General features: G+C 36.6%; 1 protein-coding gene across 2 annotated transcripts in view; it reads left to right on the top strand.

Annotated features, from left to right (window-relative positions):
• The first annotated feature begins 215 nt into the window (after positions 1-215).
• Positions 216-17,487, top strand: part of robo1 (roundabout guidance receptor 1) — a 401,904-nt gene continuing 384,632 nt past the window's right edge. The window contains exon 1 of one of the 2 annotated variants that reach the window (XM_073989014.1): positions 216-531. The gene's annotated coding sequence lies outside the window, so the exon portion shown is untranslated. Of the gene's footprint in view, positions 532-13,019; positions 14,633-17,487 lie in introns of those variants that run through there. The other variant, XM_073989013.1, reaches the window with a different exon arrangement.

The following is a 17,487-nucleotide window of genomic DNA, read 5'->3' as shown; positions in this document are numbered from 1 at the left end:
CCAAGGTTTATATGAACTCGCCACATAGCGCGTCATTATTTGCCGTTCATGCAGAACTCTGGGACAGTGCTTATTTGTGCTTTATTTTGATCTTGTAGTTTGCTAAATAGGTAGGTACCTATAATGTTTTGAAATTGATCGTCGTATGTTTTCCCCATTTGTTTTGATCGTTTCAATTCACAACGTTCCTATTGGCATTGTGACCGTCTAAGAATGAATAGAATAGAAGGAATATAAGTTGACGAGCAACATGCATAAATTGTAAATTTTATTTTAATTTTTTGTGGGTGCATGATTAAACACTTCTGTGTCAACACAATGTAAAAGTTATAATATTCTAAAGTTTAGAATTAAGTGGTTTTTTGGTGTGTACTGATATATTAATCCACTTGTAAATACATTAATTGAAAATATCTACAAACATACAAGTGAGAAATACACAATGTTTCTCAATTCACCTCGAAAGTCAACTATCCGCAATGCCTCTAGACCCTACCATCATGGATAACCGAGGCCCAACTCCATATGCAAGTATGTTTACTCATTCTAAACCATATTCCTATTTTTTAAACTGAATCAGTTAGACAGGTGTGGTTACCACTGGCGGCGGCAACGTTAGACACTTTCACAGTAACCTAATGGCTCACTTTGTGTTGCATATTAAGTTATTGTTGTGTTGTGCCTGTCTATAGTAATTTGGGAGGTGTTATAACAATTAACCTAATGATCGGCTTGTATAAAACAAAAAACAACATTTTTCTACATCTAATCATAGATTTTATGTGGTTGATTAACATAATTTTAAACATTTTATGCTATTTAAAATATTAACACAATAATGTCTTGTTTACTTCTGGTTAAACGGGTTGATCTCGCCAAGGCATTTGTTTGGTTCGCTTGCTTGTTGTGTCTTTTCTCATTCGTAAATCGTAAATTGATTATGACAAATTTATAAACAAATTACTGTCATTTCAGGTGTTTAAAGAAGTTAATTTTATTTTTGTTTCTTTGAATGCATTTTTATGCAGCCGCTTCTAGCGCAACAAGATTTGGTATTTTTATTTCGTTCTTCTCGCGGCGATTTTGGATGTGCCATTGATAATTTATTTGATTTGATTCTTTTTTCGAATATCTACACAGCTGGATACCGTTCAGCGATCGGTACGATGGTTCTTTCAGTGCACAGCGTTTTTCATTAATGTTTTCATTAGCGGTCATTGAATTGTATTTGAATTTTATGAATACGGAACAGCGCAGTAGTTATTTGATCTCCTTATGGGGGCCAACAAACTGAAAGACCATCATAAAATTATTGTTTAAAATAATATTTTTATTTTCTTTGTTTCATTATTTCACCCATAAAATGGAAAGTGGTAGATTTTTGGTTCAGAAAATAGGTAAGTAAAATTTTGTGAAAATATTGTTTTTATTACTTTATATTGCTGTCATATTTCTAGAAATGGAGATTTCTATAGGATCCGAAACATATTTCAAATAAAATACGGGTGCAGTCTTTTTATTATTGTTTAATATTCAACGGTTAATATTTTACACAAAATAGTTATGAAAAGTTTAATACAAAAGCGACTTTTTAGTGGTGAATTCCCAGCTGTAAACGTTTAAAGATATCTCCAAGTTGCCGAAACTGTATTTTCGAACTTATGTAAATACCAATGCAGTTACCTAGTGTAGTTATACCAAAGATCTTAGAACAATATTTTGTTTTCTATAATAAATCATTTCGTTCCTGAATATTAGAAAATATGCAATATGGAAAAGTCTGACCAAAGTATCATCAAACTTTGTACCTAATAATGGTTTTAGACCGAAAATACGTTATGATCAAATCCGTTTCATATAATTCAGAATCAATTTAGACTTGTTTGTCTATTTGTCAGACATAAGCGTAATGTAACTCTCTATCGGACTCAAAAAATTCATCTAAATTTTGTACAGATTAAAATTGTTTAAACGTCTTCTTTGGGGCAACAAATCTTCCTCCTCGAAATTTGTCGCTATAGCTCCAGGTTTTGATATATCTCCGATAGAACGGTACCTCCCAATTTTCGGTATTTCGAAGATTTCAGCCACATTATCATACCAAAATGGCTAAGATTTGGTATTAGTTTTCCTTGGGACTACAAAACGTTCCCCCAATAATGTATAGGTCCACCTATTTTGGTATTTTAACAGTTTTATCCATATTATCTCACCGAAATGGCTGAAATTTAGTATATAGTCTTCTTCGAGGCTAGAAAACTTTCTCCCAGAAATTTGTCGGCATAGGGTTCATGTTTTGTGATATAGCTCACATAGAACTGTACCTCCTGATTTTCGGTATTTTGAAGGTTTCTGCCCATTATCTTGCCAAAATGACTGTAAATTGGTATTTAGTCTTCCTTGAGTCTACAAAAATGTCTTTCCTGAAATTTGTCAGTATAGCTAAACGTGCTGATATAGCCCCCATAGGACGGTACCGCAAATGTTCGGTGTATATTTAGCCTCCCCTAATTGGGGATATATAGCGTTCGTTCAAAGAATTGTCGGTAAATGGCCACATTTTGATATAGCCCCCATAAAACGGCACTTCCCGATTTTCGGTATTTTCAAAGTTTTAGAAACATTATCCTACAGAAATGGTTAAAATTCGGTACATAATCTTCGTTGGGTATAAGAAACATTCCTGCAAAGAACTGTCAGTATATATTTTGATGTAGCCTCTTTAGAAAGGTACCTCCCGATTTTCGGCATTTTGAAAGTTTTAACCATATTATCCTACCCAAATGACTGTAATTTGGTATGTACTTTTCGATACGGGTATAAAGCATGCTTACCGAGAATTTTAATATAGCCCCCACAACATGGTCTGTCGGAAATTATGACGTATCTGACATACATTTCATACCTATAGTCAGAAAAGTCGTAAAAACCGGCGAAAAACAATATATGTAAAGTAGCGCTCATTTTCACAATGTAATGCAGATGACGTGCTAAGTTTATTTATTTAATTAAAACAAATTTAATTTATTAGTGGGAAAAAAATTGCCGATTTTACCAAGGAGTAAGGAAGGGGAAACTGTAGTTTCGAATCTCGCCACAGATCCTCATCAGTTCCAGTGTTTTTTGTGTGTCAACAAAAAACTTTTTATACCCAAGTGTCAATTGTTCACTCAAATAGATACTTGTCCAAGGAAACACTCTGAACACTTCACTTGCCAACAAAAACAAATCCCTTCCACGTACGTTGAGTCCCACCGAAAACATATAATTAACTTGGTGATATTGCTTATTACAGAAATAAACCACACTTTCGACGGTGCATTAGGAGAGTTGGCGTTTTTTATTTTACTTCAATACAACTCATAGTGGACGGTTTAAAAAATTCGGCTCGGCCGAACTTAACGCCTTCGTACTTGTTGTTCTTTCCATTGTTTTTAATGGAAACTAAAAATGATTTATCGGTCTATAGACACGAGGCAATGTGTGGCTTTGTATTTCAGCTTTGGGAATTTAAATTAGCCATATCCCTTTCCAGAGGCTGGGCATGAGATAGAACCATAAACATGCCTTAAAAATTCCCTTTAGGTTTCTGAACCACTATCCTGCCGCTGATTCAGATTTATAAGAGTGAAAGGAGTTAAATGCAGCAGCCCGATAGCAATCCCAGAGTCATTACTCCTTAATTATTTTCTTATATGAAATCCTTTCAACATCCTGAAAAATAGGGAAGGCAATGTTAAGCTCTCTGGACATCTTCCACTGCCTACAGACAATAGACGCCCGGAGCACTTTGAATTAGCCCCTGTCCGCGCTACTGGACTTATTTATAGTATATGTTCTACTTCAATTATAGATATTTGTGATCCGAGAAATAAGGATTTTCAGTTTTTATGGATAAAAGATTCGGTTGATCATCGGATATTATGTATGAAACTCCAAACATTCTTTAACTTCAGTCAAACTGCTATAAAATTAATTAAATCGTATATTAACAACCGTTATCAATCTGTCTGTGTTGGAAATAATATATCTGTTCCAGTACAACTAACAAAGGGAGTTCCACAAGGGTCAATAATGGGACCTCTTTTGTTTTCTATGTACGCAAATGACCTCCCAAATCAATTGGTACACAGTCAAATTGTCTTGTATGCTGATGACGTGCAAATCTATCGAAGCGGTTCTATCGATAATATTAGTGATTGTTTTGATAAACTAAATGAAGATCTTTCGAGAGTATACAAGTGGGCTACTGCTAATGGTTTGCTGTTAAATCCCCAGAAATCCAAATGTTTAGTCATCCATAAAAACAAAAAAATCTCAATAAGAACTCCTGATGTCTTTATTAATAATCAAAAAATAACTATAGTCTCCGAAGCAAAGAACCTAGGTGTTATATTTAACAGTTCACTGACATGGTCCAATCATGTGAATGTGGTTGTTGGTCAAACTTACGCTAAACTGCGAACACTATGGATCACCCAATCATTCACACCATTCAATGTACGTGTTCTGCTTGCAAAAACTTTCCTTGTCCCAGGACTAATATATGGATGCGAACTCTTCAGTAACTGTGAGTCACGGAGTAAACGGAAATTAAATGTTGCATTCAATAACATCATTCGTTATGTATATGGATTGAAAAGGACCGATCATATTTCACAATTTGTTAATTCTCTCTACGGCTATAGCTTTAAATCTCTTCTTAAAATTAGATCGTTGTTGTTCATGCAAAAAATCATTACTAAAAAAAACCTGTATATCTATACGGCAAACTAAGGTTTAATCGATCTATTAGAGGTAAAAGGATAGTACCATTTAAGCAACGTAATCGTGTTTCTGACAGACAGTTCTTCATAAATACAATACGTCTTTGGAATACACTACCATACGAACTTCAAACCATCAGCAACGCGTTCAATTTTAAGAAAAAACTTGTCATTCATTTAATATCAATGTAACATCAAATTATCAAAGAAAAAAAAAAAAAAAAAAAAATGCCTAAATAATATTTTTTTATGTGTTTATTACTTTTTTTATTTCTCTTTAATTATATCTTTTAATTATTATTACCCCCCCCCCCCCCCCTTTAAATGTTATATTTATATATGTACCACGAATATGTCTTATTAACCTTAACTTTGTCGAATCTTATTATACCTATATTAGATGGATATTTCATTGTATCAATAAACCTGCACTGTAACTATAAGATCATTTTCTTGTTGTGTAGGCATTCAATAAATAAATAAATAAATAAAATAAATGTGGCAAAAACTTTAAAACACTGAAAATCCGGAGGTACCGCTTTTTCAGGGAATTACTAAAACGTGGACCTATACCGACAATTATGTGCAGTAATATATTTAACCTCCAACCAAGAATTAATTATGTGTATAAGGATAATCCTATTATCGTCAAATTAACGAAAATCGGGCGGTACCGTCCTTTAGGAGGTACACATATCTAAACGTGGACCTGTACCAAATGTACCAACAACTTTTTGGAGAAAAGCACAAACGAATTTTAACCATTTCGATGGGATAATGAAGCAAACCCTTTTAAAATTCGGGGCTATATCAAAACCATGACATTGACCTATAAGTTTCTGAAGAAAAATTTTGTAGACCCATTGAAGATCACATACCATTTTTTAGCCATTTCGGTGGGATAATGAGGCTAAATCCTTAAAAATATCGATTTGACCAAAATTTAGATGAGAAAAATCAAAAAACAAAAAAAAAAATCGCCAGAGGGATTTTCAAATAAATTAACTTATTCATAGGTTTTACCGTTTTTGCGACATAGAAGTTCAAATTGGGACAATGCACTGACTCTATCGCCTCCTTATAAAACAATGTCATGTACGGTGCCATTGCCTAATTTTAAATTAAAACCGCCAACCTCTGGGAAGTTATTTGCAGATTCTGAAACAGTACTGTTCATAGAGAAGAAAAATTCAAAAACAAGAAAAAATCGCTGGAGGGATTTTTAAATAAATCGCAGTTAAAGTTCACACTTTTAGGTTTATTTTGGATTTTCAGTATTTTGCTTGGAAGCGGCAAGTCCTATCGAAATAGGACTAAAAAAGCAGTGAAAGTCCTCTACAACATTTTCTTTAGTCTCATTTTGATAGTACTTGCCGTTTCCATGCAAAACCCTGAACACCTAAAATAAACCTAAAAATGTGAATTTGGCATTTAGTCTTCGTGGTGGGTGTAAAATATTCCAACAGAGTGTTGTGGGTACAGGTCCACTTTTTGATATAGCCCCATAGGAAGGCAACGCCCGATTTTGGTAATTTTGAAGATTTTAGACGCATTATCCACCTGAAGTGGCCGAAATTTGGCATTTAGTCTTTGTTGGGGGTATAAAATATTCCGACACACAGAAAAAAATTGTAGTCATTTGATAAAGAAATTCAAAGATTCAACCAAAAATTTATCGATTTTCCGGCAATAAAAAAAATTGTCATATTGACAAAATTCGATAAAATTTTGTGATCACAAAGTAAAAATACATGTTGATAAAATAATATTGTAATATTGATTAAAAGATTTATCGATTTTTTTTATTTTGAACTGATAAAACATTTCACATATTGACAAAAATATTTATCAAAACATTCCACATTTTGCTTGATAAAAAAAAATATTTTCTTGATTAAAAAAATTGTTGAATGCATTTTTTCCAATCAATAAAAAAATATTCATATTTACAATTATTTTGTTGTTTTTTTGTTAAAACAAACCTAAACGCCACAAAAAAAGATACATACACACAATTATAAATGGTGGTGGTTATTTATTTATTAAGAACAAAAGCAACACCAGACGCATAGGTACATAAAAAATAACAGATGAAAGAAAGAAAAACGGAATGGAATAATTAATAACAGAAGTACATAATTATTTAGTGTCACACATTAATTTTACTATATGAAAACAAATAAATCACTTTTAAATATAAAATACAGGGAACATCATTAAACGTTGTGAAATAAAACACATTATTCTGCCACATTGAAAATCATCAGCGGAAAATGGGTATCTGTAATGTGAGAAATAGTACATCCATATACATTTCAAATATATAAAATGTTTTGATGTTGTTACCAATATCACATGCTGTTGCTTCTTTGTCCAATAAAATATTCTTTGTATCGTTTTTCATTTTGTTGAATTTAATTATAAAATGTATTGGCCATTTAATTTACTTGAAAAGCACCTTTACTTTAAGAAAACACACAAAAACACAGATTTATGCTCTACTGATCCACATACAACGACTGCTTTAAAGGAACTGCCAAAATAAACCAAACTGATGGTTAAAAAATGTTATCTGCCTTCCTAAACAACCAAGCAGAAAAAAACATGAGAACTTGTACCGTTTTTTTCTTTCCCTCTTCGTTTGTTAGGTTCATAAAAATCAGCAACAAAAAAAGTAACAAACTTACATACAAGCCTTCACGCGAGCACAAATAAATAAACAAGCCAAATGCCACACAAACGCTCCATCCCTTCATGCCGCAAAAATTCCATGACCATGCTTTGAAATATACATAGTAACGACACTCACATCTCAAGAAAAAACACACAGCACAATGTTGTAGCGTTGAAAACCATTTTAACTACAGAAATTTATTAATAACCATAAACAAATTTCAGTAAATTATTTGTTTGAAATCGTTTATTGATCGCTTTTTAGTAACAATTTCATGTTTGATAAACATTTTCCCTATATATTCGTAATATGTTATCGCCATTCGACAAAAATATGGTGATAGAGCTTTTAATCAAAATTTTCTGGGTGGCTTTTTTTCTGTGCAGAGAATTGTCGGATGGTTGGCACCATAACTGTCAAAGACCCAAAAAGACCCAAAACTGCACTTAAACAAAAATGTTAAACTATTTTGGAGGAGGTACCCTAAGAATTGGACCGCTATTGTCCATATTCGAACTTTATCTAAGATCGGTATCTGCCATCGAGAACTACCGTGCGCACTATTTTAGCGAAAAGTTTCGAACTTTTGTTGGAGGAACCTGAAGAAGTGGCCCGAAAGTCAAATTTTGCATCAGATTGGCTTATTCGTTTGAGAGTTATCGTGCGCTTTATGGTGCCAAAGGGGTATTTTATAGTTTTCGGGCCATATTCTCAAGAAGTATGCACATGTCTCAGAAAAAAATTATTCCTTCGTAATGGGGGCAGCGTATACAAGAGGTTGCAAAAAAGACAAAGCGATTCGAAGGCAGCTGTTAAACTTTAGTTTCCCGTAGCAAGACTACGTTGTGCAAAGTAGGGACCTAATCGGTTGCTGCCTCCGAGAGTTATCGTGGGCACCATTTTAGCTAAAAATGTTGAACGTTTGTGGGGGAGGTACCGGAAAGTGCGGACCGATGTTGCCCATCTTCGAACTTAAACTAAGTTTGAGAAAAGTATGAGGATGGTCATATCTTGAACTGAATCGGATTGTTGTTGTAACAGGGTTTGTTATTATGTTTGTATGTTCGTTCTGTTGTTCAATCTGGCTCTGGGTCTATCACCAGTTCCAGGAAAGTGGCTGCTTCGATGGGGTGTAACCACAGATCCACTGGAGTTAGATGAGTAGGGTTGGCTGGGCAGTTGAAAAGATGTTTTGTGTCGTGCGGGCCCATGCCACATAGTGGGCAGAAGTCTTGCACGGCGCGGTCGATTTCCGCGCAATAAGAATTTAGGCGACTGCAATATCCCGAGCGTAGTTGAGCCAAAACTACTCTAGTTTGTCGTGGCAGCTGACGCTCCTCAGCTGCAATGGATGGGGGATGTATTTCGAGGACTTTATTCACACTATAACTGCTTAAGGCCTTGGCAACTGCATCCGTGTGAATACTATTTAAACCCGCTTGATACGCTTGTTGATCTAGGGGTTCTCTCCTGTATCATTGGACCTCTCCCTCTAGAGCATGGATATCCTTCCTGATCTGCCTGTATGTGCCGGGCCTACCCACAAGATGGTGATTGGGATGGCTCACACGGTAACATCCAAGCAAATACTGCAACGAAAGCATCTCATTGTGTTGCTTTACTGGAAGAATCTTTGCCTCCTCAGGTATATGGTCCACTGAAGATTTGAGGAGGCACCCTGCAAGTTTGAATTTTTGTTCCAATTAGTATCATATAATCTCGGGGAACAGACTGGCACCGCATAGCTTACCCCAGACCGACCTATCTCGTTATATGTGGTCAACAAGGTTGCCTTATCTGCACCCCAAGTGCTACCGGCTAAGGACTTGAGGACCTTGTTCCTACTTTTCAGTTTGTCGCAGATAGCAGTGGCGTGCGCGCACGACGTGAAAGTAGCGTCGAATGTGACCCCTAAAATTTTGGGGCAGTTTGTGGTTGGAATTCTGCTACCGTCGACCACGACATTCAATTCTCTTCCAAACTGCGCTGTCCATGTGGTGAACAGAAAGGCTGTTGATTTTGTGTCGGAAATCTGCATATTCCTCGAATGAAAAAAGGTGGTAAGATCGGTAAAATAGTTGTTCAGTCTCTCACAGATCCCTACCTATCCTGGTACCCGACGCCAGGATCGTGCAAACATCCGCATACGTTACGATCTCGATGCCGTCTGGAGGGGGCGGAATACAGGAGAGGCAGAGGTTAAACAGTTCCGGAGATATCAGCCCACCTTGGGGAACTCCCTGTTTCACTCTACGGGGTTTGGACTTCTTGTTCCTGAATTCCACGTACGACTAGCGTCCACACATATAATTGACTATCCAACGTTTCATGCTTGAGACGGTTGTCTGCTCAATGTCCTCAAACAGCGTGGAGTGCCTGACTGTATCAAAGGCTTTTGATAAGTCAAGCGCCACCATCACTGTTCTATCACACGGCCGTCGCTGGTTGAGTCCTTGACAAATATGTGTGGTAATGGCGTGCAGCGCAGTTGTCGTGCTGTGCTGCTTACGGAATCCATGCTGATGATCGGTAACTTGGGGAGGACTAAGGCCTCAAGGGTCTTTGCTACGGGCGACAAAAGCGAAATCGGCCTGTACGATTCACTTTTGCTGGCATGCTTGCTGGGCTTCCGTAGTGGGACCACCCTGCCCATTTTCCAGACTTCGGGAACAATGAGGGCGAATAGCGATGTAACTTGGGGAGGACTAAGGCCTCAAGGGTCTTTGCTACGGGCGACAAAAGCGAAATCGGCCTGTACGATTCACTTTTGCTGGCATGCTTGCTGGGCTTCCGTAGTGGGACCACCCTGCCCATTTTCCAGACTTCGGGAACAATGAGGGCGAATAGCGATAAGTTGAGATCTTTAATGAGATACTCCACTCCCGGCTCATCCAGCTGCTTTAGCATTAATATGGAGATTCCATCAGGGCCCAACGCTTTGGATGATTTAGCGTTCCTGATGGCATTGGCCACATCATCCATTGTAAATTGTGGTGGTTCCTCCTCGTCAGGAAGAGATCTGATGCGACGTAATACTCTTCTCTTCGCCCTGTCACTCTTGGAGTGCTCGACAAACTGTCGATTGAAATAACTGGCATACCTCTTCGGGTCAGTCAACGTAACGTCGCCAAACATGACTGAGGTCCTATCTTCCCTTCTTCCAGGGTTCGAGAGTGACTTAACCGTTGCCCAAAATTCACCTATACCGGCTCCAATGTTGCAACTTTTCAGATGATTTAACCACTTGTTCCGCTTATGCTCGCCGACCAGCCTGTTAACTTCCCAGCTCCCTGACTCTGGGGTCATTGGGGTTGGTTTGGCGAAGCTTATCACGCTCATTTGCTAATCCCGTCGGCTGTGCTGGGAAGTTTGGTCTTACTTCGGGTATTCGACCAGCAGGAATATGGCGAGCGGCTGCAGCAGTGATGATGTCACGGAACGTCCTTTCCGCTACCCGAGCATCAGAAGGATTGGGCAGTTCTCTGAAGCGGTGATTGGTGAACTCTCTGAAACCCGGCCAATCAGCTTTCTTATGATTGACGAATGTGCGGCGTTCAGAGGTAATGATATCGGGTGGTCTGCTAATGGAGACAATTATGGGGAGATGGTCTGATCCAAGGGAAATGACGGGTTGCCAGGTAACGTCATTTGCCAGACCAGGTGACACGATGGTTATGTCTGGCGAGGTGTGACATTCTCCTCTAATTATGGTAGGGGCGTCCTCATTGACCGTGCAAAACGTAGAGCTGTCAATCTGCTCAGCCAGCGCTGTACCTCTCTGGTCGTTTCCGAGGGCCGAATGCCACATCTCATGATGCGCATTAACGTCCCTCAGGACCAGACGATTATGACTTTCCAAAAGCGGGCAAATGTTAGGCACGTAATCTGAGATACAGCTGTTTCTCGGCGGGATGTATACGTTCAGCAACTCTATCTCGGCAGTTCCACACCTGACTGCTACCCCCATATATTCCACGTATGGGTCATTAGAGACAGGCTCAAGCGAGTTAGGTCTGTATTGGACAGACTGGTGCAATAGGAAAGCTAATCCCCCACCTCCACTTCTGGTGCGATCTTTCCTTAGCACATTGTAACCATCACAATGTTGTAAGCTACAGTTGTTGTTGAGCTTGGTTTCTTGCACCGCAGCGACCTTGATGTTCTTCCGACTCATGAAATCTACTATTTCCTCGATCTTACCTCGGAGTCCATTGCAATTAAATTGCAAAAAGGATGCATTCTCTGGGATTGGGGCAACAACGGCTGGTGTTAGAGGTTGCGCGTGCGGTTGTTGTCGAGGGGACTGAGGGGGAGTTTCGTAGTCAGACGACTAGGGAGTTTCGTAATCCGACGACGACTCACTGGGGACTGTGTTCACGCAGCATGCAGCAACATAGTCCCTCACGTGGACAAGTCCAGAGCAACCCCTTAGATGCACCCACTCCTGACATCTATTGCATCTCACCGAAGGTTGGATGTGGGTGAAGATGCGGATGTTACAAACTCAGCACAGATATATTGGTCCTGGGTTTTCTTCCGTCCCGGCATGGAGCAGGCATTCCGGGATATGCTGCTCCCAACACAGAAAAACGAAACAAATACAAACATATGTGCACTGAGGTGGCAGCCGCTGGCCGGAATGATGATTTTGTGTTGTTCCGGGTCAATCCGGTACGAAAGAACCCGCTGCCGTGGGATTTCACCGAATCGGGTGATCCGTTCGAGTGTTATCATCCAAAGTGTCTGAAACGTATTTCGTCCAAACATACTTGGGGTCTAAAGCCATTATTTTGGGCGTATGAAAGTGTATATACCCTCTAAGGCCTAAAGGACCCTCAGCCTTTAGGCTTAAGAGGATAAAAACATTTTTGGTTCAAGATTCAATCCTTTAAAATCTAATCGGATTGCTTACTGGAATGAAACTTGTGGTAAATATTAACTATTTGCTATCCTTAGCCTTATACCCGCGTTAGTCGAAAATCTGATGTTATAAAAATGCCAACAAATTTTGCCAGTGTTCGATCTGTGCATAGATAAATGTTTCAATATTCAAATAGGCTGAGAGTATCTTTACCGCCAAACGATAACTTTGTTAATATAATATCTTCATCAATTGAAGTTGTTAGATATATATGTACCTTATAGATACATATATTCCACAGTTTTATCTTTGATTTATCTTCAGTGGATTATATCTTGAGATAAAGACACGAAGATATTTTCACGTGCTACTGAAACATCAAAACAATAATCAGCTGTGTTGCGGCGAATTTATCTTTAAAATGTTGTTCTAGCAGTTTTATGTTGTACCACTTAACTAACTCTCTCTCCCAACCACAATTGGTCTCCTGCTCTCCACCAAACCATGCGCATTTTAAAAATAAACAAATCTCCAACAATTCTCTATTGGGAGTTGAACCAACAAAGAAACGAAGTTGAAATTCTCACGCACAACGAAGTTGTTTACCAATTCGCCGCTTTCAATTGGACCCATTCAATGTATCCGAGAGTATGAAACAATGAGAATTTCATTTCCTATGGAGTTAATGTACCAGAATTACATGCCAAGGCAAATTCGTGGCATTTGGGAGTGTATGTTGTGTGTGGTTGGTTCCCTTGCGCATTTATGCTATGAGATGAATTCGCCGCCCATTTGCTGCCTGCCGTTTTGAATCCATCAGATACACGACAACATGGTGTAATCAGTTTTGTTTCGTTATTGTCCGGGTACGGTTGTAATAAGCGGCTTATAAGGCGAATGTGCGACGGTTAAATGCATGAAATGTAAAGAAGAATGTATGGAAGCAAAAGAAATTCAAATGAAATGCAAATTAAAAATAAACAAAAAATAAAGCGAAAATAAATGAAACAAGAAAATTTTATACGTAAAGAATAAAATTCATGAAATATAAAAAAAGAAACGAAAACAAAAATAATTTTTAAAGAACATCATCAGTTTTTGGACAAAATAAAAAATTCTTTTGTGTCTAACATTTTGAAATCAACCCCAAAAATCCTACATTGTGTGGAATTTTATTGTGAGGCAGGCGGCCGTCACATCTCTGAAAGTGTATCCCCGTTGAGGTGTAGAACAAGGAGGTGTAGAAACAGCGTAAAGGAAGAAGCATCTAATGTCTGTACATTGGCATATACACAACAGCCTGACAGACGAATATTAGAGCTAGACTATTGTCATATGCTCCAGAGTCCTAATTTTGTGTTGTGTGTGAGTGTTTTTTGTCGTTTTCAATGCGTGTTTTGTGTGGTGCAAAGAAGAAAGAATAGCACCTCAAAAAAGGAAAAATAAATAAAAAAAAACAAAACAGAAACAAAAAATAAGAACAACAAATACTAAATTCATATTGGAATAGCTACATTTTGGATTACAGAGAACAAAAACAATAACAACACCGACCTCACATTACATATGAAATTCTATATGCAATGCATTAATTATAACCCTCTCGATATGCTACATGCTGGCCTATCTTAAAAACCATTAAAAATATTTTTGAGTGCCATTTTTTAGATGGGGTTTTAAAAACAACTAAACGAAAAAAAATAAATTTCCTAATATTAAAATCGATACAGCATCAACAACAACGACAACAATCTTCGAGTGCCAGTATCTCATAAAATTTAAGGAAATCCATGGTCTTTTCTCACCACCCCCCATTAATGGTCCACAACAACAGTTCTTGAAAGAAAACCAATTGTAATTTACATTTATATGTTGTGCGTGTGTTTGTGTGAGTAAAAGTGTGTGCATTATAAGCATTATAACCAAATTGAAAAATTGTCGGATCTGCATGAAAACGACATTTGAAATAAAAAAAAAAAATATAAAAATAAATTGCATTTAAGTGGTTGTAACGAAAAAATATTAAGAATTCAATTTATGTTTTTAATGAAAGGCATTTTGAAAACAAAATCGATTTGATTGTATGTTTAAAGAAAATACTACAACAAAATATCTCCTACTAAGAAAATTAATGGGTGTTCGTAGTCGTTCTTCCGTTAATATAATATCAATTTTAAAAAGAAAATTTTAAAATTTAAGTGCTTTTAACTTTATAGAAAGCGAGATTTGTTTTAATAAAATATCAAATATCGCACTACCAATAATTGACTAATAGCAGCAACACATTTGTGGGATCATCGAATTACAACAATTGGATAAAGGATTAAACAGGTTTGTAGTTCAAATACAAAATAAATATTTGTGGATTAAAAAATATTTTTTACATGGTTTTAAATATTCCACTAGACCTTTTTATTAGTTCCTAAGGATATAGAAATGTAATTTGGGCTTTGTTTTGATTTCTTTGATGTCAAAAACTGACTACATGTGGTGTCTTCAAACAAGTTGAGATTATATCCTACAAACCCATTGGAATTTTGAATTAAATTTCTTGTCAAGACGGTTTCTATCAAGGCACATTTATATAAGTGACAATCAGCTGTATTTTTACCTTTTTGTAAATTACTCATGAAATTTTAAACTTCGAAATTTGCTACCATAAAATAACTCTTTTCATCCTAAGCGTGTAATAAAAATGACCTACAACAGTTCTGAATGCTTTATATTTACATTTTGGTTCAAATTTGTTCTATTTTAGAGGATTTTCAAAATGTGTTTATGTTTTTCCTGAGAAAATTTTTAGACAACAATGTTGTTTTTGTAAATGTGTTAGTTGTTGTAATTCATCCATATACCTTATATAAATCTGCCTTGGTTCCTATATTTTATTAATGTTGAGACACAAAATACAATTTGCCTGAGTGCATTTTTTGGTTATAGAGACAGATTCTAATTTGTTTATGCACTAAAAAATATATATTCTTTTTTAGCATAAAATTACAAGTCGAAATAGCCACGGATATGGCAGCATCCGTCCGTCTGTTGACATCAAGATACAGCTCTCAATTTTTAAGATAGAGCTTTATAATTTGGTATAGAAGCTTTTACTACTAGGATGTTTGGTATTGAATTTGGGCTATGTCGGTCCACGTCTTGATAATGTATATCACCCATTGAACGGTACCTCCCGATTTTGAAATTTGGTGTTAAGTGTATAAAACTTTCCACCTGAAATATAGCCCCCATAGAGCGGGCCTCCACATTTTCAGTATTTTGAAAGTTGTGGTTTCGATATACCTTTGAAATGTGGTATTTAGTCTTCGTTGGGGGTATAAAACTTTCCACCTGAAATTTGTCGGTATAGGTCTATAGAACGGAACCTTCGGATTTCTGGTATTTGGAATGTTGTGGCCTCAATATCCCTCCGAAATGGCTGAAATTTGTTATTAAGTCTTCCTTGGGAGTATAAAAACTTTCCACCTAAAATTTCTCGGTATAGGTCCACGTCTTCATATAGCCCCCATAAAACGGTACCTCCTGATTTTCGGTATTTTTAAGGTTGTTGCTTCGATATACTACTGAAGTGGCTGAAATTTAGTATTAAGTCTTCGTTGGGGATATAAAACTTTCCATCTGAAATTTTTCGGTATAGGCCAACGTCTTCATATAGCCCCCGTAGAACGGTACCTCCTGATTTTCTGTATTTTGAAGGTTGTGGCTTCGATATACCACTGAAATGGCTGAAATAATTTGGTACTTAGACTTGGTAGGAGGTATAAAACATTCCACCTGAAATTTGTCGGTTAAGGTCCACGTCTTCATATAGTCCCCATAAAACGGTACAATATCCCCCGAAATGGCTGACATTTTTTATTAAATCTTCATTGGGTGTATAAAACTTTCCATCAGAAATTTGTCGGTATAGGTCTTTGTATAGCCCCCATCAGTGAAGTACGCATGCCATGTTTCGGGCGACCCTTCTGTAGTGGATGTAACTTTTCGTATCTCAATGGGCTACAAAACCGATATCCCTTACCCCAAATATTATGTATTTAAGGGATTTTCAGAATTTTGTTATTTTTAGGTGTTACTTGCCATCCGAAAAAACGTGAAAGACTTTTGAAAGAAATTTTACGAAATTGTGCTAAGTTTTGGCCAATTGGATGCCCAAAATATTTCAAGAATTATGGATTTGCCCCAAGAAAATTAATGTAGTGCCGTAAAAAGTTGTTTGGGAGGCGCCCGAAAATGACCTGCTATAGGACATATTCGAACTGGAAGAAATATTGCGATGTACAAAGTATGGATGAAATTGGAATTTCCAGTTAGTAATTTGAATTCAAATTAAAAAATTCGAATTACAAATCTGAAAATTCGAATTGCGCATAGAAAAACATATATATAATAGAAATAAAAAAATATATAATAGAAATAAGTCGAATTTTAATTGGAATTCTCAAATTACAAATTAAATAATTTAAAATTTAATTAGAATTATCAAATTGCAAGTGAAATGTTTCGAATTGTAACTGAAATTATTCAAATTACACGTGCTAAATGGTGCATTTTTTAAGAAACTCAATACAAAATGCCAAAAATTACAGGCTAATAAATACATATTTTGTTCTGGCAAAAGTGTAGTCTTTTGTTTTTTGATGGGAACTATATTCTCAGATAAAAATATCCGAGAAAATATTGTAATTTTCCCCAAAAATTGTACACGAACTTTTTTGAGTTTTCGGATTTGAGTGATTTGACCGCGGACAAATTGAGCAATCCTTCGTCTATATCTACATTTGTCTATGTTGGTAGCACAAAATATTTATTTCACAATAATTTTAAGATTTTGAACAATTATTTGAAAAAAAGTCCATATTTATATTAGGCAATTTTCTTTGCGGCAATTGTCCGACATCTGACAATTGCCGCATGGAAAATTGCCGAATGTAAATATGGAAAAAGAACGAAAACAAAATTTCTTAATTTGTTGTTTTCGATCCCAAATTACAGCAATATTTTTTGGCAGCAAATATAGGTATCTTTTCTATACCCTACAGTGGTACACAGCGGTAAAGGGTATTATTTCTTTGTGCATTTGTATGTCGCATGCATAAGGAAATGATATAGACCTATAGTTCCATTAAGGGATATACATAGAACCATTTTCTGACTTGATTTATACATTC

The sequence above is a fragment of the Musca autumnalis genome, unplaced genomic scaffold, assembly GCF_047663935.1.
Source record: "Musca autumnalis isolate F117 unplaced genomic scaffold, ASM4766393v1 scaffold_5, whole genome shotgun sequence".
NCBI classification, from domain to species: Eukaryota; Metazoa; Arthropoda; class Insecta; order Diptera; family Muscidae; genus Musca; species Musca autumnalis.
This window is presented reverse-complemented; position numbering and strand designations above follow the sequence as displayed.